This window comes from Anolis carolinensis, chromosome 4 (assembly GCF_035594765.1).
Source record: "Anolis carolinensis isolate JA03-04 chromosome 4, rAnoCar3.1.pri, whole genome shotgun sequence".
In the NCBI taxonomy this organism is placed as follows: domain Eukaryota; kingdom Metazoa; phylum Chordata; class Lepidosauria; order Squamata; family Dactyloidae; genus Anolis; species Anolis carolinensis.
In genome coordinates, this window is record NC_085844.1 from 40,033,337 (window position 1) to 40,052,992 (window position 19,656).

The following is a 19,656-nucleotide window of genomic DNA, read 5'->3' on the forward strand; positions in this document are numbered from 1 at the left end:
GCATTTCTAAACCGAAGAGCCGGCATTGTCGGTAGACACCTCCAAGGTCATGTGGCTGGCATGACTGCATGGAGCACCATTACCTTGATCTAGGTTGGCAGAAGCTGGGGCTAAGAGTGGGAGCTCATTCCGCTCTCCAGCAAGTTCAGCAGCTCAGCAGTTTAACCCACTGTGCCACTGGGGGCTCCTGTGCCACCGAGAGCTTATATATATATATATATGGGTAAATAACCAGCACCAAAAAAAGAACAAATGTCAAAATAGGAAGATGACATGCATTTACGTATTACGTTGTCAAAAGCAGAGTTAAAAACCAGCATTGAATATGATAGATCAGTATTAACATTCCCATACATTTCTAGTCTGAGACATGCCTCCAGAAGAAATACCTCTCACAAAACCTCGTTTTTACATTGCGAAACTAACATGTATAAAATGAATGTCCCTTGTTGTTTCTCCACAGCTTAAAAGAAAGGTCTATAGCTCTTTCTCTCTCTTTGCATATATATTAGCTGCTCTGAGTTATAATTCAGATTTTGACTTATTCCTATAAGTGTAAGAAATAGTGATTAAGAATGGTATATTCCAATTTTAGAAAATAATAATAGTAATGAATTATTGTGCCTATGGCAAATTATATCCATCCACAGAATGGTTTATTGTTTCATGGCACAACATAGACTGTGACTATTCATTGTATCAGTCTCAACATATATAGGCAATAACATTCTTGGAATAAAATAGCATGCAATGGGAAGACTTAGACTGCTCATCAATAGTGGCACTAGCAAATATAGTAATCTTAGTGAAACCATTTTATAGTATTTATTGCATAGTAGTGACACGGTTTTCCTAAATACCATAGAACTGAAAAGGTGCTCCATTGTGGTTTTATAGCATAAATCTCTGTATAGATTGTGCTATTAAACCTATATTTTGAATGACAATGTTGTCCAACTTTAAAGTGTTTCTGAATGTGCATCAGACACTATAGGCACAAGGGTACACACTGCCACAACCATGAAATAAATGCCATCATTTTGCATTGGGAAAAACAACCTGCTCACTTATACATACCTAAGATTCTGGCACAAAAATATACAACTAAAACAAATCTCTTACATAACTAAAACAAACTTTTATTTAAAAAAAGTTAGTTAAAATGTAAATTAAAAGTTGTTTTGAAAACATTTAAAGCATAATAAAACAGAGATACAACATCCTCCATTAAAAGCACCATCTGCCACAATGTATTAAAACCAAATACAAGTCACAGGGAGCATTTTTTATAGAGCCAGTAGAGATGATATGGTATCATTGAGCAAACGTTCTAGTTATATATTTAGTATATAATCTTCACATCTTAACTATATGTTAACTCAGGAAGGCAATGTGATGTAGTGATTTGAGTGTTGGCCTAGGATTGCCAGATATCAGGGTTTGAATTTCCCATTGACCATGTAAACTTGGGCAAGTTACACTCTCTCAGCCTCAAAGGTAGGTAATAAGAGGCCTTTGTGAATATATGGTGCCAAGAAAACCCATTGATAATGTTGTCACAATTTTTCAATAGAGAAAAAACCCTCCAAACATAGGAAATCAATCTCAGCCTTTAATATGACATTCTGCAGAATGGAGAAAAAACTGGAAAATAGTTCCCTAAAGTCCAGTTTTGCCTAAAGCATGTACACTTGAACAGGAATTCCTAACCTACAGTATTTACATGAAACTCTTGTGATGTGCTATCAAAAACAGTGTAAAAACAGTATTGCATCATATAGAATCAAACCACAATGTGCATGTTCATCAGAGAAATTCCCAAATAACAAGAAAGTAATGTAAAATTGAGTTTGAATATTTGTACATAAATGAAGCTTTTTGCCTTCTGAGAGCATCTGTTTTGAGCCAGTTTCCACTGGCCTGGAGAAAGGAATTCAAACACTATTTAAAGAATATATATTTCTCTATAATCCTTTGTTCTAACTGCTATCTCTCTGTTTCTGAACTTGATTTTTAAAAAGAAACAGTATTCCCTAAAGCACTTCCTTTTTTTCTCTAAAACATTCCCAAGAGGGACCCCAAGGGATTATCTAGTCCATCCCCTTTTTCTGCCAAGCAGAAATGCAAATTAAATGCCTCCAAAAGGCTGAACTTAAGGTTGTCACTAGTCTTAAAGTCAAAGAAATGTCTTACATATCTTTCAGTAGAGAATGCTCTATGCCTATTTCTCAACTTTTAATCCATTCACATCTATACTTTACAATTCAACAAAAAAAGAGGGAGTTTTAAAATTAATGGTATTGTTCCATTATCTGGGCAGACTCCAAAAGGGGGCCTAGACAGAGAAGGATAGTCTATTTGGGGGGGGGGAGTTGTAAGAGGAAAACCATTTCCCCTATTTTCACAGATTATCCTCCCCCTTTCCCATATCATAAATGATGGTTGTTTCAGTGACAGCGACATGGGTGGGGAGAATAACAGGAAAACAGGGGGAAATGGTTTGACTCCTTCAATCCCCCTCCCTCTGTAAAATGGACTATCCTTCTCTGTCTAGTACCCCCTTGTGTCCTCTGCCTGGATAATGGAACAGTACAGCTTATTCTTAGGTTGGTAAGGCACATACTATTGAAGATACCACCATGGTGAACTTTGCGGGCAGGGCCTCATAAATGCAAAAGATCTCAATTACAACATTTTGGATTAAGTGAAGGTATACACTTGACTATTTAAAGGACTCTTCCCCATCCACATAAGAACAAAATCCCACAACTATCCCTTTATGAGAAAAGTAGAAATGACCAAATGTTTATTTTGAGAAAAGTGAAAGCAACGTTCCCGTTTTCTGGAAATGAATGTTTAATTCAAAACAAGCCATGGGGATTTCTATCTTGTTTTAAGATATAGTAGGTGGAAGGCAGCAAACACTGATTCATAGCAAACAAATCCGCAGTAGTGCAGTGGTTTAAACAGCTAGCTGAAGGAAAAGCTGCTGATTGGAAGGTCAGCAGTTCGAAGCTGCGAGTCAGGGTGAGCTCCCAACTGTCAGCCCTAGCTTTTGCCAAACTAGCAGTTCAACAATATATAATGTGAGTAGATCAATAGGTATCACCTTAGTGGGAAGGTAAAAATGGAACAAGAACACCTCCCCATAGTCAGAGTTGAGCATCACTTCCAGACACTGGAGATGAAAAGGGAAAGGCCTTTACCTTGTCTGTGTATTGTATGTTGTTGTTGTCCATTGTGTAAAAGGCACTGAATGTTCGCCTTATAAGTATGCTGTAATCCGCTCTGAGTCCCTCCAGGGAGATTAAGTGGAATATAAATAAAGTGTATATAAAAAGTGTATATTATCCTAAACCTGAAGGTTCTTGGCTCATCTTGTATTGTGATGACATTTTTTCACATGAAAAATATTTGTTTTTCAAAATAAAAAATGGACATCCAGAAACCTGTAGTTTTGTTTTGTTTTGGCATCTTTGGCCACAGAGTATTTCAGGGATAGAAACCTCCCACCATTATTTGTCCATCCCTGTTGTAAATAAAGGAAATACCAATACCATGAGTTTCTCTGTGTGGTCTGTGTTTCTCTTCTCTTTTTTTCTCTCCCTTTCCTCCTCCTCTTTCTCTCTCTCTCATTTCCCAAAGGATACAAAATCCTATGGTGCTGCCATTGGCACTTCTCACTGCTTGGGGAAGTTGGGAGCACATAACATTCATTTAAAAGATGCCCATATGGGGTTGTGCTCATCCTGCCTGGTACAGAGAAGTGCCAGCTGTCCTTCTGTGCTCCAGGGGCATGTAGCAGATGACTGGAAAGCAGTGCTGTTGCTGTCAGTTCCCCCAGGAATTCCCTGCCTAACAGTGGAAGTGTTGAGCTTTGCATAAGGTTCTTCTCCTTCCAGCCAGAGAAACTCCACATAAGGTATTTTAGGTGTTATTGTCTTTCCAGAAATGTTTTTTCACCTACCTTCCTCTGCAGATTAGAAGAAGAAAGCATAGTATATTTCTCCTAGAGCTTGGTAACAATTGCTTTCCCCACTGGGCTTTTTCTTGGCTTCCACAGCCATGTTTTAATGGATAATTTAGCAAGCCATGCATGTGAGCATTTTATTGAAATAAGATGAGTTCATAGAAGCATAGAGTTGGAAGAGAACACATGGGCCATCTAGTCCTACCCTCTGCCATGCAGGAAAAGCACATTCAAAGTACTCCTGGTAGATGGCCATTCAGCTTTTGTCTAAAAGCCTCCAAAGAAGGAGCCTCCACCACACTCCGTGGCAGAGAGTTAACAGCTCTTGCAGTCAGGAAGTTCTTCCTAATATTCAGGTGGAATCTTCTTTTCTTCAATTTGAACCAATTGCTCTCAGTCCTAGTCTGCAGGGCAGCAGAAAACAAGCTTGCTCTCACCTTCTGCCAGGTTCGAATCCCACCCGGGAAGAGCACGGATGAGCTCCCTCTATCAGCTCCAGCTCCATGCAGGGATATGAGAGAAGCCTCCCACAAGGATGGTAAAAACACCAAAAACATCCGGGCGTCCCTGGGCAATGTCCTTGCAGATGGCCAATTCTCTCACACCAGAAGCGACTCAGGTTGCTCCTGACACGAAAAAAACCCCTTCTTACGACATTCTTTCAAATATTTATACATAGTTATCATGTCTCCTCTTCACCTTCTCTTCTGCAGGATAAATATACCCAGTTCTTTAAGATGCTCCTCATAGAGGGTGGACACCAGAACAACCACAAATTTTTAACAACACAGTCACCACCTTATAAATAAGTACCCAACCTCTCAACAGCAACAAACACAAATGTTCAGCTTCTTGTACACTCGAAGAGACAAGGCCTACCTCAAGCAAAAATGGTATCTTGCTTCCTCTTCAGCCTTTAGAGCTTAACTGCTGGTTCTACCCCCAGAAAAGTCAGATGACCTACCAGAACCTCCACCTCTTGAGCACACAGCAGAAACTCTGCCTCTCAAGCACAGAGTCAAAACTCTAAGCCCCTTAAGCACACAGTCTCAAGCACAAGGCCTTATGTAAACCGTGTGGCAATTATTTATTATAACAACATAGAAATGAGAAAGCTTCATCAACCTTGCTGAGTTTTTTAATTAGTTATTTTCATACAGCCAATATATTACTTTCAAACATCTGCATAGTCAGAAATGCAAATAGAAAGCAAAGAAGTTCACTTGCATACACACTAGAAGTGTGCAAAATGGCTGAAATCTGATTAGTAATTCATTTTACAGATTTGCATGGCCCCTGCTTTGATTAGTAAAGATTCAGAGGGCCCCGTTCCAATTCATACTCCAAATCTCCAATGCTTCATAAATGCTTCATTAACATTCATTCCATTAGCGGCAATTGGGAAAATTGCAAGGCTTGTTTCTCTGCCATTTTTATGGCTATCAGGATGAAACTTGGCAAACTTCTAACCAACAGTTATGACTTTAAGCCTGCCAAGTTTCAGAATATTTCAGTTATGCATTGATTTTTAGGAAATTTGTAAAGTTTTCACTAATAATGTTTTAAAAACTACAAAAGGTATCCCCTTGAATTTCTGCAAAATGAGACAACATAAGCAGGGCATCAATCCTACAAAGTTTGAGAAAGATTCATTCATCTACTGATTTCTAGTTTTTTTTAAAAAAAACAAAACTACGGGAGGTATCCACTCAAGTTGTGGCACAGTGAGACAACATGAGCAGGGCAGCAAGCCAGCCAAATTTCAGAACAATCACTCTATCTACTGATTTTAAAGATTTTTTTCAATTTAAGCACATGTGATTAACCTACATGGGGATTATAAATGCGGGCAACCCCATTATTCTGGCACAGGCAGAATTCTGGGAAATGTAGTTTAGGGTAGGGCCTTTTGAATACTCTGCTACATAATTCCTAGTCTTCCAAAACTACATTTCCCAGAATTCTGCTTACCCTAGAAGAACAGGGATGCAGTTTTAAAATAACTGATCTATCTAGGCTGCTGTAGCTGTCAACAAGGCTGTTAAGGAGCCTACATATTGCGAGTTGTCTTGGGTCCCACTTTGGGGAAAAGGTAGTATATAAAAGAAAGGAAGGATGAAAGAGAGAGAGAGAGAGAGAGAGAGAGAGAGAGAGAGAGAGAGAGAGAGAGAACATAGAAAGATCCTAGCATGGTGTTTGCTAAGCTATATTCTGAACCACAGTAATGGACGTCAATAGTATCTGAAATGTGCCTTGAAGAATTAAGGGAAAAACTAAAAAAAAGCTCCAGGTGTAAAGAAGGAAAACCTTTATTCAAAGCCTGACACATTTTGTACAACAATGCTTCAAGAGCAGAATATAGCAGCAATACAATAGATGCTTCCACAGCTGTGGAAGACATGCTGAATAGTTCTTTCTTGTATTGTTTTTTTCCCTGTCCTTGAAGAAAGTCTATTTTCTGAAACACACTGGGCTCCAAAGAAACAGGTTTTTCCCCTCCTCAGCACATGAAGCTTTCTTTTCTTTTTCCCTTGTCTGGCTGTCTAAATTTGTTTATTGGATTTGCCTTTAGAAATTAAGCCACAATATTTTATGTATCTATTACTTTATGCCCACCAAGTAGAGAGGAGCTCTGACATCTCTACATTATTTATTTATTCAACCCTAGTTGCATAAGCAATAGCAACTTTTGAAATATACAATGATTTTCTGTCACTGAAGACTGCACTTTATGGATTGGATTGTTGGTGTAGCACAAATCTACTAGGCAACTCCTTCCTTCCCTGGCTGTGCAAGGACGTCTGGACAGTTCCTAGGAATAGCTCTGCTCTATCTCCCTGCACAGATTGGCACCAAGGGTGTGCCCAGACAACATGTTACTTCCTCAGACATGCAAGAAAAAGGAAATAGTGCCCAAATGCAGGTCCTGGACAATCCATCCAGTTGTCCTTACACGACTAGGCAAAGGCACTGCACAAGCAGGCACTGGAAACTTCCTTACACAATGTACAAAAATTCTCTTGTGTAACTGGGAACTCATGCCATTTTAAGTCATGAACAGAATTCTAGCCCAAGTGTCCTATGGTTCACATAAAAATAAGTTATTTTGATTTGTTGATTTCTGTATGCATAACATGGTGGCACAAATAAATAAAAATGATTTCTTTGAAAATAGAAACAAAGATGTAAAAGGAATAGCATGACATATTGAAGAGTGAGGAGTGGGCAGAAGCTAAGGGCCCTTCCACACAGCCGTATAACCGAGAATATCAAGGCAGATAATCCATAATATCTGCTTTGAACTAGATTATGTGAGCTCACACTGCCATATAGCTAAAGGTAAAGGTTTTCCCTTGACATTGTCTAGTCGTGTCTGACTCTGGGGGTTGGTGCTGATCTCCATTTTTAAGCTGAAGACCCTCCAAGGTCATGTGGCCAGAATGACTACATGGAGCGCTGTCCATGTAGTCTTGCTAGAGCAGTACCTATTGATCTACTCACATTTGCATGTTTTCGAACTGCTAAGTTGGCGGAAGCTGGAGCTAACAGCGGGAACTCACCCCACTCCCTGGATTCAAACCACTGACCTTCCAGTCAGCAAGTTCAACAGCTCAATGGTTTAACCCGCTTTAATCCAGTTCAATGTGGATTTTTCACAGCTGTGTGGAAGGGGCCTAAAATTCACAGAGCAATCCTATGTGTCCTCACGCATTCAGTAGGGTGTACTCACAAGCAAATGTGCTGGAGAATTAGCAAAATGCATTAGTTAAAGATTTGGGGAATAAAGAGTGATATTGAATGAAAATATTTTGCCTTGAATTGCTATGTTAATTTTATAAATATCTCTTCATTTCATTATTACTAACTGATAGCAAAAATACAAATGGTTAAAAGAGCACACACATTTTGGAAGAACTTTATTGATCACAGCATCTATATAATTCTCAGCACTACACTAAGGTACAAACAGTGCTTTACGAAAGAGCATTTTCTAAGCAGATATAACATTTACCCTCCATGGAGAGAAGTGGGTCAATCAAGAAGAAAAGACATTTCTGGACCACTCCTTATGGCCATTACCTTCCATTTTGATCTGAGTTAATCTCTTTGGTTTTTCAACAGTATATACATAAAAGCTGATGGATGAAATTTCAGACTTTTAGAGCCCTCACCAGACATAAAGTTCTTCATTTTATTTTTATGGGAACATCTGAGCCATGCAGATTACATCAAGAGCTGAAAGGGCATGTATCACTTTGGGTGACTTTTATTCAGAGAACATTTGCATTCAGTACATTTTCTTTATTTTGGCTATGGCACTTCATAAAAAGGCCTCTTCTAATTGTTGCTTGGCTAAGCTATGTTTTCCTCCAAGACTCTTGTATACACCTGTTCTTTCTTTTCATGCTTGTCATCAGTGCAAATAGCTTTCCTATTATAACACACATGTGCTTTGAAAGAGACTGAAACATTTGGGAAGTGCAATGAGAGGCTGTGAAATCGAGGAGGAAATTGTGAGAATAGTTTTATCTCCCCCAAAGCTTGTGGAGGAAGCATTATCTTAAATCAATAAGTCTGTAATAAACTGTTAAATAAGCTTCCCTGGATAGTGGCTGCATTTCAGCCAGCAAGTTATTATGTATAATGTCATTGCATTCAAAAAACAATTGGGGGGTTTTCAGATTGAAGAAAGAAAAACACTTACCTTCATGAAGAAACAGTCAGCTTCTTTTTAAACCAGCTGAGAAATCCAGAAAGTATTCTGGTGTTGGAAGGGCTAAACCATTAGTATGCAGACTAATTTCACTGAGCTGCAGTGCTAAAGCGACGTGTTCCCATGTGCCGTCATTGGAACTTGACCCAACCTTAGTGTGATCACTCTTTGAGATGCTAAATTAAACCTTGCCATAGAACCAGACTATTCTGGTGCAATCCTAAGCACACCGAAGGCCAGCACATATACCATTACCTCATGCAACAAGTCATTTCTGTGCAATGAATGCCCTGGTCTTGTCTGGAAACATGAGTTTAAGTTGTGGTGAGAGATTTAGAAATGGTCTGTAAAGAAAGAAGAAGCCTACTTAACATTTATACACTTTCAACTAATATTACAGTAGTTTAAATATGTAACATCCTTTCAAATCATTTAGGTTTACAGGTTAAGTATCCCTTATCAGAAATGCTTGGGACCATAAATATTTATAAATTTCAGGTTTTCTTTAATTTTCAAATACCTGTACTTGCATATACAGTGGAGTCTCGCTTATCCAACCTTGGCTTATCCAATGTTCTGAATTATCCAACAGTCTGCCTCCCACCCAGATCTCTATGCAGCAAGGACTGAACTTTTTACAGATTTAACTTCTGACAATGTTGTTACTGTAAGTTCATTGTATGCAATTCTATCTTTATTTGTAAGTCATTTTTTAGTAGTCAGTGTTTTTGTAGTCAACGTTTTCAACACATTGCGATGTTTTGGTGCTAAATTTGTAAATAAAGTAATTACTACATAATGTTACTATGTATCGAACTGCTTTTTCCGTCAATTTGTTGTAAAACATTATGTTTTGGTGCTTCATTTGTAAAATCATAACATAATTTGATGTTTAATAGGCTTTTCCTTAAAAAATTATCCAAAATTTTTGTTTATCCAACATTCTGCCGTTTATGTTGGATAAACAAGACTCTACTGTGTACACAAATAGGTATCTTCTAGATGGGACTCAAGTCTAGACATTTTCCCCCATATATACCTTATACCAGGCATGGGCAAACTTTTTTGCTTTGGGGCTGCATTTTGAGTCCGGCCAGAAGGGCCAGGCCAGGCTGGGAGGGAGGACAGCCAGGCACACGCTAGGCGGAGCCGGCCCGGGAGGGGAGGGCCAAGGATAGGGCAGGGGCAGGATTGGGCAGAGTGTTGTAACTCAGCAGCAGTGCCAGAGTGAAGATGAGGAAGGGGATTTTGGGTTACAGATGCAGGAGTCAGATGATGGGATGCAAGATGAATTCCAGGATGATGTCATGGGGATGAGGAATCATGGAGTTACACAGGCTGGTTCAGAAGTGCAAGAAGCGCAGCCTGTGGATGAACTCCTGAACCAGCCTGTCACAGATGAAAACCAGGGAGACATTCCCATGGGAAATAATGAGCTTGATTTGTCTCAGGCTCCTGTTCAGGTGCAAGATAATGAACTGTTTGGCCTTGACAGTCAAGAAGCTCCATTGCTATCTTGGGCAGATCGTTTGCAATGGAAAGGAATGCCTCGGTGTAGCCTGAGATTAGCTGGAAAACGGGAAGCCTCTGAAGGGAAGAGAAATGCATTTTTGGGTTGCTTTTAAAACTGTGTGTTGGGAGACAAATCTCTGTCAAAGCAAATTCTCATCCTCAGGTTGTTCTCCTGGCATAAGGACAGGACTGCTCACCACATCCTTATGCCAGGAGGAAGGCAGGACATGTGGCGACTACCCCAATCCTCCTCTCCCTATCCCTCGGGCTGTCCTCTTGGCATTATGCTGGGAGGACGAGACAGGTGGCGGCTGAGTGCTCCAGAGGGCTCTCAGCTGCCACATGTCTTCCTTGGGCCTCCCTCCTGGCATAAGGACAGGCTGCTCACACCATCTTTATGCTGGAAGGAGGGAAAGTTATGAAGTGGCTGAGAGTGCTCCAAAGGGCTCTCATTTGCTGCGTGCCTTCCTCCTCCATTTTTTTGGCATAAGAATACATTGTGGCATATGGTGCTTTTAATGGAGGATGTTGTGTTTCTGTTTTATTATGCTTTAAATATGCCAGAAGGACAGGGAGAATGAGGAGGGCCAGAGGTAAGTGCCCAGAGAGCTGCATATGGCCCCTGGGCTTTAGTTTCCCCATGCATGCCTTATACACATAGCCTAAAGATACTTTTATATATGACTAGCGTATAAACTCAGCATTGCCATTGGCGTCAGGGGATCACTGCCTCCTTTGCTTCCCTTCTTTCTCTACCCTCATACCCATTCCTCTTTCTTTTCCCTCTCTCCCTCCACTTCTCTCTTTCCTTCCACCCTTCCATCCTTTCTCCAGTCTTCAACCTACCTCACAATGTCTCCATAGCAACATGGCTCTTTCTTGTGGCTCCGTCCTTCCTTCCTCCCTTCCCTTCATACATATGTCACCTTTCTTTCTCAGTGACATTACAGAAGGTCATTTTATTTAGCGATAGCCTTTGTAGTATAGATAGGCAGACAGGCAGACAGACAGACAGACAGACATACTCTGATTTATATATATATTGATTTTCAACAATTTTGGGCATCAAACCATCAAGAACAAAGGTGTCACTCTTTCTGCCATCCATGTGGACAGTTTTGTATTTGGAAATCCATACATACAGTAGAGTCTCACTTATCCAACATAAACGGGCCAGCAGGACGTTGGATAAGTGAATATGTTGGATAATAATGAGGGATTAAGGAAAAGCCTATTAAACATCAAATTAGGTTATGATTTTACAAATTAAGCACCAAAACATCATGTTATACAACAAATTTGACAGAAAAAGTAATTCAATACGCAGTAATGCTATGTAGTAATTACTGTATTTATGAATTTAGCACCAAAATATCACAATGTTTTGAAAACATTGACTACAAAAATGTGTTGGATAATCCAGAATGTTGGATAAGTGAGTGTTGGATAAGTGAGATTCTACTGTATTTGGAAACTATTAATTGCACTTGGAGTAAGGTCAATGGCATTACTGAGATTAACTGAAGGTCCACTTCAATTATTTAAATGTGTCTACTCTAAGCATGACTAAGAATGCATCTAAACTGTAGAATTAATGCAGTTTGACACCATTTTAACTGTCATGGCTCAATATTGTGCAGCACCAGAGTTTTTTTTCTTTTTTTTGGCATAGAAGGCTTGTAAAATACAGTTGCTGCTTTGATTCTATAGCGTAGCTATGGAATAAGTCTGGATCCAATCAATTGTTCAGATATTTTTTTGCTTTCTGCTAGGGAGATAAAGTATTTTAGCCTTTGTATTAATTTTATATGGCTTTTGATATTATATCAAAAGCAAGGCATTTATTTCTTTCAAAACAGACATTTCAACAGAAGTGGGAATTACATGGATTTCAAGAGGTTCTTGGCTGTGTTAATTCGGGCTCTTGGAAGTTGGAATGTAGCAACATCTGGAGGGCTTCATGAATCACATTCAGGTTTGGAATCAAGGAAAACTATTCTTTCTTAAAGATAATCAAAGACGTGTTTTAATTGGATAGTTTAAAAGCCTTAGTAAAGATCAAGCAGAAATGGGAAACAGAAATACAATGTCCCTGGCCTTTCTGTGCTGGAAATGTGATCGTTTGAGAGGAATCATTTTCTACTTTAAATTAACGGTTGGGAAATGTTGTTGGACCGCAGCTTACAGCATTCCCTTTCATAGGTTCTGCTGGACTCAAGTTGATGGGAATTCTAACCTAACAACGATTGGACAGTCACATTTTTCTTTACAACACTTTTATTTTCTGGTTTTCTTTCTGGTACTGAAGTCAGGATTATATGCTGAAAAAATAATCCTACTTAAGAATGTAGTGAGTCTGTTCAAACATAAATAAGAAAAATGTGGCCTGAATGTACCCAACTCCAGCTTTTGGCTATAAGTATTTAGCAGAGGTCTCCATGATAGTGCAATGAAAATGGTTTTTGTATCAAAACCAGTGATAGTTGGTGGATCAGATGCTTGTAGCGTCTAATGTCAGTACACCAAACCCTGAAACAGGTTCAACAGTTTAGCTAGATCCTTTACAGTTTGGACTAAAACCTGGAGCAGATTCACTGTCTTAGGAATATAGCTGTGATCGCCACATAAGGACAGCATATACATTTTCAATATTGATGCAACAATTAAAATAATTCCACCCATGTCCCATAGAGTCATATGACGGCTGTTTACAGAAAAATCTTATTAGGGTTTACCTGAGTTTGAGGTTTTAAATGTCCTAATTTGCAGATCTGAGGATCTTTATGACAAGGTAATAAAACTGCAGCTGGACTAACATCTACCAGCATCTCAGCTGTCACATACTTTATTCTTTAGAAATTGTTAGTGCTGCTGGCTAAATGTCTGTAATTATGTTGCAGTTTTGCCAGAGACATTGTGTGCAGAATCAATCACACTTCACAAATTCATTGTAATTCCTATTAAAACATCAAGAAACATAATGATTATAACCTAATAAGGAATAATTTTAATCCTTTTGTGATGGGAGTTGTAAATTCTAGGCACATCATACTGGAAGGAATGTGGTCTCACTAACCGGTTTGTGCTTCAGCTTGTGAAATTGTGTTTACCTTCTGAAATTGTGTTTGCAATTGCACCCGTGGTGGTGCAATGGGTTAAACCCTTATGCCAGCAAACTGCTGACTTGAAGGTTGGGTTGCAAAATTGAAGGTTGCTGGTTCGAATCCAACCTGGGGAGAGCGCGGATGAGCTCCCTCTATCAGCTCCAGGTCCATGTGGGGACATGAGAGAAGCCTCCCACAAGGATGGTAAAAACCTCTGGGCATCTCCTGGGCATCTTCCTTGCAGATGGCCAATTATCTCACGCCAGAAGTGACTTGCAGTTTCTCAAGTCGCTCCTGACACACACACACACACACAAAATTACAATAAACACTCATCTCAGTCATTGGAATAATAGCTGGATCTAATTTCAAATTTTAATTGCATGTAGAAAATAAACTAACTCCATGAAAATAAAGAATCGAGGAATGTATTATTTATTTCATTTATTTAGTATATTTATATATCGCCTTTCTCACCCCTGGGGGGGACTCAAGGAGGTTTACAACATATTAATGACAAGAATAATAACATAACAACAACAACAACAACAACTTTATTTTTGTACCCTGCCTCCATCTCCCCAGAGAGATTTGGGCGGTTTACTTGGGGACAAGCCCGATCAACATAGTTAACATATAACACACTAAAATACATAAACAATATTATAAAACAGAATAGAACAACAACAATTATAAAATAAAATAAAAAGGCAACTATCAAACCAACAACCAATAAGCCTGAAATAAAAATCAATTTCTGGGCATGGGTGGGCGGACTGGTGCAAATCAATTTTGAGGATAGGGCTGATGCGTAAAAGTGCATAAGAATTTAATGCCAGCATACATATAATACAATAATATCACAATAACTAAACACTAACATATAACTATAAATTAAAATCATTAAAACCATTAAACATAGGCATATACAGCATGTAAGCTCTAAGACAAAAATTAAAAACATCCTAATATAAATATTAAAATCACATGATCCCAAAATCGTACACCGTGGCCATTCCAATTGTCATAGCACATATTTCCTGATTATTCTTTGCATTGCATTACTGGCCAAAAGCCTGGTCTCACAACCACAACTTTTGTTTTTTTCCCTTGAAGATCAGGAGAGAGGGTGCTGATCTAATCTCACTGGGGAGAGTTCCCAGGAACGGAAAAAAAAAACCCTTTTTCCAATTTTCAAATTGGTTTACAGATCACCCTGGACTTTCCAAAGATTGAGAGATTTGGAGTGCCTGTCTGTTTGAATGAATAGGAAAGACGCTAAAGGAGAGATACTAGAGGAAGAATTGTGACAGTGCAACTAGCTTTGCCTGTTCTATTATACCAGCTGAAAAACTCATTTGGGGAAATTCTATGCAATTTATAATATATATAAAGTGTTAAACCACTGAGCTGCTGAACTTGCTGACTGAAAGGTCGGTGGTTCGAATCTGGGAGCGGGGTGAGCTCCCGCTGTTAGCCCCAGCTTCTGCCAACCTAGGAGTTCGGAAACATGAAAATATGAGTAGATCAATAGGTACTCCATACAGTCATGCTGGCCACATGATCTTGGAGATGTCTACGGACAACACCGGCTCTTCGGCTTAGAAATGGAGACGAGCACCAACCCCTAGAATAGGACACGAATAGACTTAATGTCAGGGGAAACCTTTACCTTTCAAACCAATGCAGTTCAAACATAAAATACGTGTTCATCAATTTCAATATGAAGTGAAGATAATTGTGGATAAATGTATATTAAATGATCTCCCAAATGATGGTGGCATACCATAAATAGCTGTTGTGCATAAAGTTTGAAGAGAAACAATTAAGCTACTTGTAGCCTGCATATTTTCACTTTATATTGCTTTGATGAGACAAGTCTGACTGTGGAATGCAATGAAGAGAATGACCAGAAGAAATGCCATAAAATAGATTGCAACACAAATTGCACATAATTGGGGAGCATGTCTGCTAGTGTGTTCCTCTATATGTATGTATGTATGTATGTATGTATGTATGTATGTATGTATATGTCTGTGTGTGTGAAAGAGAGAGTGTGCAAATGACTTCACTCTCTGAGAACCTGACATATCTTCAGGTCCATGGCCATAAAAAACATTTTCAAGTCCATGCTTGTTTTTAAGCATAAACTGAGAAAATCATGCCATGCGCTAATGGCTAATGTAAATACCTAGCAATGCACGTTGCTTGGCAACCAAGCAAACTGAATAGCGGAAAACAAATGGAGAACAAGTGAGTTTACCATGCAGCATCATTGGCAAAGAGACACAGTGGTATGACCAACGACCTTATCTTTACAATGCAAACATTGTCCCATTTTGATATCAACCGTGGCAGCTGCTAGCTTTCACATCAGTAGAGCACTGAATTCACTAAGGAATTGGATCCCAAATTAAAGAGAGTTTTCCAAAATGCTGAGACCTATTCTCAAAACAAATTCAACACCTTGAATAGCTCCTTTAAAAATACATGCTAAAGCCCAGAACAAATTCACAATCTCACTGAGATGAATGTCATTCGCTTCCACCCAAATTTGGAGGTAAAAGGAAAAGAATCACAGTTCCTTCTCATCTATTCAGAGGTAGTGATCATGTGGCTCATGAACCACGTGTGGCATGTTGGGATTTCCACTCATGCCACAAAAGTCATGGCACCTTTCCAATGTTTTCCAGGTGAATATGCACATCCATGTTGGACCTCTCTCTCAGTGACATGGCAACCCATCAGGAGCTGCTTCTGTCTCTTTCTGCAAACCAAACATGCATATATCTGCACATCTGAAGTAAGCCAATATACAACACTGGTGTAGGCTTGTATGCATTTAATGAAACAGAGTTCATTAAAATATTTTGCGGCAATTCCAACTTGTAGAATCCCCTAACCAACATAGGCTGGTGTCAGGAATCAGCAAACTTTCTGAGACCTGAGTCTGAGCTTGTTATCCACTTGCTGCTATGACAACACAATGTGTTGTTCAAGCTATGATAGACAGAAAGTACAGCAGTTTGCAGTGTGCCTAGTGGAATTTTCATTTGACAAAGCACCTCTGAGTATTTCTTCTCTAAGAAAACCTTACAAAATTCATGGGGTTGCCATATATCAACAGGTGGCATGAAGGCATATGCAGAAACACTGACTACAGCACAGGAGGCCATCCAGATGGGAACATGTCACAGCTCTAAGAGACGTGTAAGGTGGACCACAGGAACACGGTGGAGTTCCTCTTGCCAAATGCTGGGTCTGACTAAAAACAAAACAAAAAGAGACACAAACAGGCGGTGACTGATTTGGGAACAGGTGGCCAACTTCACATTGGATTTTTACAACAAGGGCTTCAGCCAGACAGATTTGCTATGTGTTTTCCACTGAGACAGTTTAGGAATACTTTGTGAAGCAAGGTTCTGAGGGAGAAAGAATGACAGTGCTCATACATGACACAATAGGTTTCATTTTGAAGGTTGAAAAGGAATCCATTTGCTCATAGCTAAGACCCTGTGAAGTTTCCTCATACTGTTAAATACTTTCAAAATCAGGAGTGAGCAACTGCCAAGAGATTGCCCACTCCCTATGGCATTTTTGGAGCAGTCTTCTATTTCCCATCCTCAAATATTATTGGTTTTTTTGCAAGGAAAATTTTGTTAGAATTAATGGGTCCTCTGGACTGTTTTTGATCCAGGAGAAGACTTTTTAAAAACCCGATAAATTAATTTCTATGTCACTTGACCAAACTTGACCAAAATCATACTCAGCATCTAGCAGGAGTTTCAAAATATGGAGTGAAATGTTCTGAGTGACTCCAAAAAATCTCCTTGCTGTTTGTGACCCATGGACTGAACTTTCCACTTTCATGTTTTAAACAATGCCTACATATTCCTGATTAGAGCAGACAAGGCACTGTTGTCTGAAGAGGTGTTATAAGGGGAAACAGCAACCGTCTTTTAATGCCAAAGCAAACACCAGACAGAGTGACAAGGGAAAAGATGGTATTTAAAATGTCAACTTTTGGTGTTCATTTTCATTGATCTCACAATTTAGATGCAGACAAATAAATGAATGTTATAAATTAATAAATATGTAATTTTAAAAGGTCAGCTTCTCTGAGTAGTGCAGATGCTTTCAGGTGACATTTGTGAAAGAGGGAAAAAGTTATAGAGGGAATTTATACAAGATCTCAGTTGAGCCCTCATATTAAAAGTAAGCATGGATGGATCTCCTAAGCATAAAATATTGTGCACAAAATATTTCAGACACTGTTTCATTTTCCTTAATAAAGAAATGAAATGATGTTTCATTTCCCTCCCCAGTCAATCATTAAACAAATACATACTATTAGGAAGCCTTAAATGAAGGTAATAAATAATTTGCATGCATAGTCACTATTGTGGTTAATCCCAGTACAGGTTTTCCAATTCTCCCAGAAAAGAGCATGGGAGCACATTACTCCCACTCTTGGTAATACGGTCCTGCCTTTTGCACATGCCTGCCCCTCCCTTGTAATCTTAATAGCCCCACTTTCAGTTTTGATACCCGCTGATGTATTTTATGATGTTTTTATTTTACTGCTCAACTCTTTTAATTATATTGTTGCTGTGTTTTTAATTTTTATCTCTGCTTTCTCTTCTGGGCTTAGTCCCCATGTGAGCCGCTGTAAGTCCCTTTGGGGAGATGGAGGAGGGTTATAAATAAAGTTATTATTATTATTTATTATTTGGGGAACTCAGCATGGCTATGAATGTGAATTGTACTAAATATGGATATCAATAAAGGAGCAGTGAGATGCAAAAATTTGGAATTCTGTCCTCTTTTCAAAGCACGTATGAGTAGTCAATCTGGAAATTATAAATGCAGAATATTTTCGTAAATGTGCTCATTAATGTTTCATTTCGATGCCCTAGGTTTCAAGAAAGATTACACACTGGTTTACATTTTGCATATCTTCTTCCCTTGATGTATTAGGGTTGAATTGTGGATTTTATTTGAAACAGATAAAACCCTGCCATGCTAGTATGTAAAATGACATCTGGATTGCAACTTTCATTCTTATGTCATAGAAGGTACTATTGCATTGTGTTGTGTTGTTTCCCCCCTAGCACTCTTGAAAACAGAGGAAGAGGTTAGGTGGGGTACCATCCTTGAAATATATAGTGATATCTTGGAAAATTTGCTTTTGAGACTGAAGTTCCCTGGCCTGACCACTACCTGGGTATTCTGGATTTATGGTTCAAAATTCCCTTTCCAAGTTGTACTAAGAATGGTTGATCCACTTTTATTTAAGGGAATTATATAATCCCAACTCCTTTTTGATAAACCTTTGTGATTCTCTTGAAAATCAATGTGGAAGACAAGCTGAATGCACAGAATATTGAAGGTTTACACACCTACTTTCACTTCTCCCGATTCCATGCTATTTGCATTTTCCTCTCTTGTTTAGTACATAGACATGCAGTGGAGTTCAAACCTGAAACACAGAGCAGGGATTTGGAAATATGTGCCAAATTTAATATCTTACTGCTTTTATCAGAAGGGTAAGCAAGCAATTTGCTCCAATGATTTTATAAAGAGAACATAAAAGAAATCACTACTTAAAACCAAGACCTCATTTGTATGGCTAGTTCTATACAAGCTATAAACATTTGCCTCAGTCTGTAGATCAATAAATCTTTCAAGTATACACATTAGTTTTCAAAACATGCAAGTAAAACAGTATCACAGTTTAATTCCTTGGAAGTAATTTACTACGCAGCATTTTAAAACTGACAAGTTTGAGCAAGAAACATCAGTATAACCATTAATGTGGAAACTGTTTCAAAGTGAACAGAGCTTATTTTGATAGGACACAGGGTTGGGAAACTCGAAGTGAAAGTTTGAACTTCTCCAGTTAGGGTGGCAGCACATACTCCCAATCACCTTTTCCATGCTTGATACAGAGGATTCGAAGTGAATTTACTCCAAGATGTAAACCTTTCCTTGGCAGTGGAGGGATATGTGGTTGACATAAACTAGAAGGCTTGAGCCAATTGTGAGTGCTTTGTGCATCAATAATAACGTTCCTACATACACCACCCATTGCAAACCCACCTTCCCAACCCAAACCTTGCTACTCCATCTGAAAAGATGGCATCACACTGTGAGAGTACAGATGTGGGAAGAGCAACACAATATCCACAATCTTTTTTGCACTACACAATCCCAGTGCTATTTTTCAATGTAAACTGTCAATGCAAAGTCCTATGGATTCTGGTGATTTGCAGTCCAGGGAAGGTTATTTAGAAGCAGAGTAAAAAACCTCTAGTAGCTCATTAAACTATACCTCTCAAGGTTGAATGGGATGTTGC

At 38.9% G+C, this 19,656-nt stretch overlaps 1 long non-coding RNA gene across 1 annotated transcript in view; it reads right to left on the reverse strand.

Annotated features, from left to right (window-relative positions):
• Positions 1-13,712: 13,712 nt before the first annotated feature.
• The window catches only part of LOC103278520 (uncharacterized), a 72,468-nt gene continuing 66,524 nt past the window's right edge, over positions 13,713-19,656 (reverse strand). Inside the window, exons 2-3 of the long non-coding RNA XR_506113.3 lie at positions 18,700-18,779; positions 13,713-16,565 (exon numbers count right to left, since the gene is read on the reverse strand). This is a non-coding gene — a long non-coding RNA (uncharacterized LOC103278520). The remainder of the gene's footprint in view (positions 16,566-18,699; positions 18,780-19,656) is intronic.